Source organism: Ornithodoros turicata, unplaced genomic scaffold (genome assembly GCF_037126465.1).
Source record: "Ornithodoros turicata isolate Travis unplaced genomic scaffold, ASM3712646v1 ctg00000914.1, whole genome shotgun sequence".
NCBI classification, from domain to species: domain Eukaryota; kingdom Metazoa; phylum Arthropoda; class Arachnida; order Ixodida; family Argasidae; genus Ornithodoros; species Ornithodoros turicata.
Genome location: NW_026999416.1, coordinates 1 through 7,500, shown reverse-complemented (window position 1 = coordinate 7,500; position 7,500 = coordinate 1). Strand labels below are relative to the sequence as shown.

Here is a 7,500-nt window from a genome sequence, read left to right as displayed (position 1 = left end):
AAATAAAAAGTGCAACGTTATTAATGGAATGACCGGGTCGACTAAAATGGCGGGAAACCGGGAGGCTACCTTTTTTCGAAACATCTGATCGGTGGTTATTGAATGGAATCCTAAATGAATTTTTACTTTGACCTACATATTGCGCGGAGCATGTTGTATATTGAATGATATAAATAATATTACTGGAGTTACAGTCAAAGTCGCCATTGATTTTAAGGGAGAAGTCGGAGTTTGTACTCTTGACCGCTGCCGTGCTTTGCATTACCCGGCGTCGGGAAATTGGCGCCCCCATCGCCCGGCAGCAGTCGCAGTAGCCCCCTCCTGCATTCACGGTTGGGTCGCCGCAGGAGGGAGACCCCCACGTATAGCTGTGCGTGGCTTTTCCGTGTCTGGGGAAAGGGGGATCCTGGCGGTTGAGTGGACCCGGAGGTTGTTTTGGACCCTTCGGGGCCCCTCCGGGAAAGCAACACACCGCTTTGGCCCCTGCTTCCCATAGTCGGGTAGTCCTGGAAGGCCCGGCCAGGATTATTCACCTAGTCGCCATCTCCCTTTTCATTACTTTTTCTTTCTCCACTCCTTCACTGTCTTCCTTTTCCTCCCTTCACCTTCTTTGGCGGCAAGGGTCAACCTTGGGCAGTCTTTTCACTCTCCAGAAGCTGCACTAGGGTATAGTGCAGAGGTAAGTGTTAGCGTGCGGGGCACGTTCCCCAAGTTGGGCTCCATGGTGGGCGACACGCCTGCTGCACTGAACAATAATATCTTCGTACATGGATAACCACCGCTCTAAAAAAACTGATCGGCGCCTACAACGGAGCCGCACCGAGAGACCTGAACCGAATCTGCTTGATCTGTCTCCAGACCCTTGGTTTCCGAAGTTCCTAATAATTCAGTCTAAGGAAGAGGGAAAGCCACTTGCGAAAATTTCTCCTTTTGTTGTGGCGAAGGAACTCGAAAAAGTAATCGGTAAATCTTACAACGCAAGACAACTGAATGCTGGGGATATCCAGGTCGAAGTACAGAACAAACATCAAAGCACGGCACTACAGACACTGTCAAACATCGGGAACATACCTGTAAATGTTAACGTACACCGCACACTGAACATAACCAAAGGTGTAATATCAGAAGATGAACTCATCGAATGCACAGAATCTGAGATTGAAGATGGACTGAGTGAGCAGGGCGTGGTCTCTGCAAAACGGATCATTATGAGGAGGGATGGTAAGGAAATCCCAACCAAGCACATTATTCTTTCTTTTCAACTACATGCGTTACCTTCTAATACAAAGGCTGGTTACCTCAGTTGCAATGTCAGACCATACATTCCAAACCCAAGACGTTGTTTCCTGATATGCCAGGGAAAGAAAGGAGAGAGAAGGGCAGGGGAAGGGGCGCGAAAGCAAATGAACAGCAGAAACAACAACTGCGAAGAGTTCAAGCCCCTTAAATGCAAGTCCTCTTTCCCAAGTTACTCAGCAAAGTTTTCCACGTCTCCCTCCTTCTTTGTACTGCGCTCGCCATCTTTATTTCATTGATTATAATGGAAAGTTTTATTCAGTGGAACTGCCGTGGAATACTGTCAAACCTAGATGACGTGAACGATCTTTTTGACCGCTACAACGCGGCATGTTTCTGTCTGCAGGAGACTTATCTAAAGAAAAAAAGCTCCGAACCCTATTCGCAGACATAACATCTTCAGAAAAGATCGAACTGACGCAGCTCGTGCATCCGGCGGTGTAGCCATCATTACACGAACATGCTTTCCAACCAAACAAGTACAGTTAGTGACAGAATTGGAGGCTGTAGCTGTGCAGGTCTGTCTCGATAAAATGGTGACAGTCTGCTCTGTTTACTTGCCACCAGCAACAACCATCATGCAAACAGACATAGAAAATTTATGCAGCCAGTTGCCACAGCCTTTTCTCCTTTTGGGCGATTTTAATGCCCATAATCCTCTTTGGGGCAGCGTAAGGGTTGACTGCAGGGGTCAGATACTCGAAGCAATTCTCTCATCATCCATGATTTGCCTCTTAAACACAGGATCACCAACTTATTTACATACCTCAACTCAGACTTTCCCTGCTTTGGACCTGTCCTTCTGCAGCCCATCGCTTTTGCAGGATGTAGAATGGAGAGTTGAGGCAAACCCTCTTGGAAGCGACCACTTGCCAGTGATCTTAAAATATCTTTCAGGGGTTAATACACTTACAATACGTCCTCCCAGATGGAGACTCCAGGACGCTGACTGGAGTTCTTTTACTGAGAAGTGCGACCTTACTTTAATCCCATTGAATCATGTAGCAATTGAGGATGCTAACGACCTCATCACAAATGTCATCGTACAAGCAGCAACTGAAAGTATTCCACAGTCTTCTGGCCGCCTGCCCAAGCGCCCAAAGCCTTGGTGGACGGCCGAATGTGAGGAGACACGCAAACTTCAAAACCGTGCTTGGGGTATATTCCGAAGATATCCAACCGCAAATATCCTCGTGCTTTTTAAGAAAGCGAGGGCCAAAGCAAGATGGACACGCAAACAAGCAAAGCGCTCATCTTGGAGCAGTTTCGTGTCATCTTTAACCGGTCATACCCCATCCAAAATTGTTTGGGATAGAATCCGAAAGATCAAGGGACAGCATATCGGTTACAGCATCCCTCTTTTACGTATTAATGGCCAGTCAAACAACAGCCTAGAAGAACAGGCCAATGCTCTTGGAGAACACTTTGAAAATGTCTCAAGCTCATCACATTATTCTAGGGAATTCAGAACAATAAAATCCAACGCAGAAAAACGAGTAATTCCAATGAATGGTGGTGAAGAGTTTTTGTATAACCAGCCCTTTACAATGGTGGAGCTTCTCAGATCTTTATCATTTCGAAACATCACATCCCCAGGACCAGACAGGGTCTCCTACTCAATGCTACAACTAAATTTTCTAAAGTCTAATTTTCTAAAATTTCAGTCTAAAATTTCTCTACTTGAGTTCTTTAACAAAGTTTGGTCCAGGAGCACGATACCATCTGCTTGGAAGACTGCTACCATCATCCCAATCCTGAAACCTGGAAAGGATTCCTCAACGCCAAGTAGTTACAGGCCGATCGCCCTCACGAGCTGCATTGGAAAGACATTTGAACGAATTGTTAACAACCGTCTTGTGCACTATCTGGAGGAGAATAACTGCTTGTCGCAATTTCAGTGTGGGTTTCGAATGGGATGCTCAACAACCGATCATCTCATTCGTTTAGAAACAACCATTCGAGAAGCTTTTGTCAGAAGGCGCCACTGTGCATCAGTTTTCTTTGATCTTGAAAAAGCTTATGATACCACGTGGCGGTATGGTATCCTCCAAGATCTTTATTCCCTTGGAATACGTGGTCGCCTTCTGAGATGTATCGCTAACTTTCTGCTGGATAGATCATTTAGAGTCCGCCTTGGCGAACTTCTCTCTCGTCCATTTATGCAAGAAAATGGAGTCCCACAGGGCTCCGTTCTCAGTGTCACCCTTTTCCTTGTAAAAATAAATTCTGTTGCACAAGTTATCCCACCTTCCATAACATACTCTTTATACGTAGACGACATTCAAATGTGTTGCTCCTCGACGAATTTAACAGTGTGTGAGAGGCAGCTGCAAGTCGCTATAAACAAGCTGAGTAGATGGGCAACTCAAAACGGGTTCAGCTTCTCAACCGAGAAAACTATCTCCGTTCTTTTTTCAAGGGTTCGAGGATTATTTCCCTCACTCTCACTTAAGTTAAATGGGTGTGACCTCCAGGTAAAAGACCAGCACAAGTTCCTCGGAGTCATCTTTGACACGAAGCTTACATTTCTGGCCCACATCAAACACCTAAAAGTCAAATGCACAAAATCTATAAATATCTTGAAAATCTTGTCCCATAGATCGTGGGGTGCAGACCGCCAGACCCTTTACAGAGTTTACGCTTCAACAATCCGGTCCAAACTTGATTACGGGTGTGTTGTATATGGTTCAGCTCGCCAATCTGTGCTTAGGGCCCTTGATCCGGTGCATCATTTAGGCCTGCGTCTGGCTCTTGGGGCTTTCCGCACATCACCAGTGGAAAGCCTGTATGTTGAAAGCAACGAATGGTCGCTAGAAAGGAGGAGGTTTTACCTATCCATCCAATACTTCTTGAGGGTAAAGGGATACACCCATAACCCAGCCATTCCCTGTGTCGAAGACACATCCTACAAACAGCTTTTCCTTAATAAACACAACGTTGTCCCTCCATTCAGCATGCGTGTCCTTCAGGGATGTGAGGCTTACAACTTCCCTCATTGCGATTCCACGGTAGTACAGGCTAGCTCACGTATTCCGCCGTGGCAGTCTCCTCCACGTTTTAATTGCACATTGACGAAATGGAGGAAGCAGGACACACCACCTGTCGTACTCCAGCAGGAGTTCGAGTCCCTAAAACGAAGTCTTGGTGAACACAGAGCTTTTTATACAGATGGTTCAAAAACTGTTACCGCTGTATCATGCGCAATGGTAACCGATGGGTGTACACGTTCATATCGTCTACCTCATGTACTATCCATTTCAGCCTATCCATTTTTAGTGCTGAGATATATGGTATAATAACCGCATTGAACTATATTTTACAATATCATATCAAGTCATCAGTCATCTACACAGATTCTCTAGGTTGTCTTAAAGCAATAGGCAACATAGGTATATCAAAGAACCTTCTCGTACGCAGGGCACAGTGCCTTTCCGGTAGGGTGATAAAAAAGGGATTTTCTTTAACTTTCTTCTGGGTACCCAGTCATGTTGGTATACCCGGGAACGAACTTGCCGACACAGCTGCCACAGCGGCCCTTTCATTTGAGATCAGCCACTTTGACGTACCCTCTCATGACCTCCGTCTAGCACTTAGGAGAATCATAAATAGCAGGTGGCAGCAGCACTGGGCTACACAACATGAGAATAAACTCCATTTAGTTAAACCCACTATAGGGAAATCAATGTACGTTTTTAATAATCGTCTCCATGAAGTTGTTTCCGCAAGGCTGAGGATTGGCCACACCCATTTGACGCACGGTCACCTCCTCCGTAGGGAGGATCCCCCGTTCTGCACACAGTGTGGCGTATACAGTTCCGTCCTCCACTTTCTCATCGCATGTCCATTGTATGAAACCCACCGACACCGTCATTTCCATGAGTTTTACACATACCATTTACCTCTCCATCCTTCCCTTTTACTAGGGGATGAAGCTTTCGTACCGTTTGAACGGGTTTTTAACTTCTTCCAAAACATTGGTCTTTTAAATGCACTCTAGCTTTACAGCTTTCTTTTATGCCTTTCGATTGGTAATGCGTTAGTTTTAATGAAATCCTTATACTCTTTAATGAATCACTGGATCATTTTCTCTTAAATTGTTAATGCTTTTATCATGGTCTTGGCGCATTATGGTCGTAGTTACTGCTGCGCAATTAAAACACGAATCATCATCAGCTTTGCATTGATTTGCATATTTGGCATCTTTTACCATTGCATGGATGGCATCCCGCCGTATAGGTGTTAATGGTTTGGGAACTTTGGAGTTGACTAGTCTATCTTGAAGGTTGCGGGCACGTCTGTGGGTAACTCGTGGCTCCTCGGCAAATATGTGTCGTGTCCGTTCAGACTGCAGAAGGATGCTATGGTGGCGGTGGAGGATACTGTTAATATTACCCGCGCCTGCACCTAAGGTAAGAACAAGGTTTACGCGGTCGCCCTTGGGTTCGTCGTTGCGTTTACCGAATAAGTTCATCCGGTCTATTTGTTGTGCTTTGGACAGGGCGTCTTTTACTAGACTGGGTGGAAAATTACGATTAACGAAGGTCTGCTCTAATTCCGCGAGGTTTTTGTTTAGAACATCGTCGTCCGAGCAGATCCTCCTGTATCGGAGTGCCTGGCTATAAGGAGTGGCGAATTTAGTATGGCGCGGGTGGCAACTGTTAAAGGAAAGGTACTGCTGAGCATCGGTTGGCTTTCGGTACAGGTCAGTGGAAAATCCCTTCTCGGTTAAGGTTACTTTTACATCTAGGAAATTAACAGTCGTTGCCGAGAAGGAGTGGGTGAACTTCATGGCGGGGTGTACCAGGTTGAAATCGCGAATGAATCCTGTGAGATCTTTTTCGGAGTGGGCCAAACCATGAATATGTCGTCCAGGAAGCGTTTGTATAGACTAGGTTTTTTGTCGCGCACGGCTAGAAATTTTTCCTCTAGCGCGCCCATGAAAATATTTGCGTACGTTGGTGCCATCTTAGTTCCCATAGCTGTGCCATTTATTTGTAGATAGTGGCGGCCGTCAAATTCGAAGTTATTATTTTTGAGGATCAAGTTGAGTAGAGTTGGTAATACAGATTGGTCAACCGCGCGATCGGAGTACTTCAGATACGCCGCCTCCGCTGCTAGCACGCCATCCTCATGTGGGATGTTAGTGTTACCGGAGGTAACGTCTAGCGTTACAAGCAAGCCTGCATTGGGTGGTTCACATTTGCTAAGTAATTCGAGGAAATGGTTGGTGTCCTTAATATAGTAAGTACTGACCACGATTATCCGGAAACGCACATCTGGCCTGGACGCCATTAATTAGCAATTAGAGCTAATTGGGACCCCCCACATTAATCAGCACCCTCCAGGGAGCCATCACACTAATTGGGGAATGTCTATCTTGCGTCCAGACCAAGATGTGCGTTTCCGGATAATCGTGGTCATAAAAAATAAAAAATAGGCAGAAAATAAAATAAAAAGATAGAAATAGAGTGGAGAGAAACAATTTATTCGAAAATCAACGATGCCGCGGCGAAGAAGCCGCTCCGCAACACCCGAGTGACCAGCGTCCGCCATGTTGGTAGTTTGCACCCAGCAGTTGCAGAGATCGACGACAGGTGGCCACTTAGTTGCAAGGCATCACACCAGATGGCGCCACCATCATAGCTCTAGACGAGAAAGACAGAACAAGATACTAGCGGCGGGTAAAAATGACAGCACTGCTAAGCAAGTCTAGGCATGCGAGAGAAAAGGTCTAACCGCTACTGCTAAAACAGAAAACAGTACACATCGGGGAAAAAGGCTTACGGGGGGACGATCGCTTAGGCCTAACCACAACACTACGCAGCTAACACAAGGCGGGAACCACACATCGCTAAACATGCGAGAAAAGGCTTAACACGAGCGCGGTCACCGCTAAACACGGCAAACATACGAGGAAAGAGGCTTACGGGGGCGATCGCTTAGCCCTAACCACAACACTATGCAGCTAACACAAGGCGGGAACCACACATCGCTAAACATGCGTCAACAGGCTTGGACACCGCAAAACAAGTCTAAACATGCGAGAAAAGGCTTAACACGAGCGCGGTCACCGCTAAACACGGCAAACATACGAGAAAAGGAGCGCGTCAAAATCACTCACTCACCTTTTCCCCCGCGGCAACTTCCAGGCAGAAACTGAGCGAGCGCGGAGAACATACGTCTGCTCCCTACGAGATCCAGCCA

At 46.3% G+C, this 7,500-nt stretch overlaps 2 long non-coding RNA genes across 2 annotated transcripts; both read right to left on the bottom strand.

Moving 5' to 3' along the window:
- Positions 1 to 693: 693 nt before the first annotated feature.
- LOC135375657 (uncharacterized) lies at positions 694 to 1,329 on the bottom strand. The gene is made up of 3 exons (XR_010417322.1): positions 1,299 to 1,329; positions 1,072 to 1,191; positions 694 to 745 (listed from the first exon to the last, which is right to left on the bottom strand). It is a non-coding gene; the product is annotated as an uncharacterized LOC135375657 (long non-coding RNA).
- Positions 1,330 to 6,760: 5,431 nt separating this feature from the next.
- Positions 6,761 to 7,500, bottom strand: LOC135375667 (uncharacterized). The gene is made up of 2 exons (XR_010417326.1): positions 7,422 to 7,500; positions 6,761 to 6,941 (listed from the first exon to the last, which is right to left on the bottom strand). It is a non-coding gene; the product is annotated as an uncharacterized LOC135375667 (long non-coding RNA).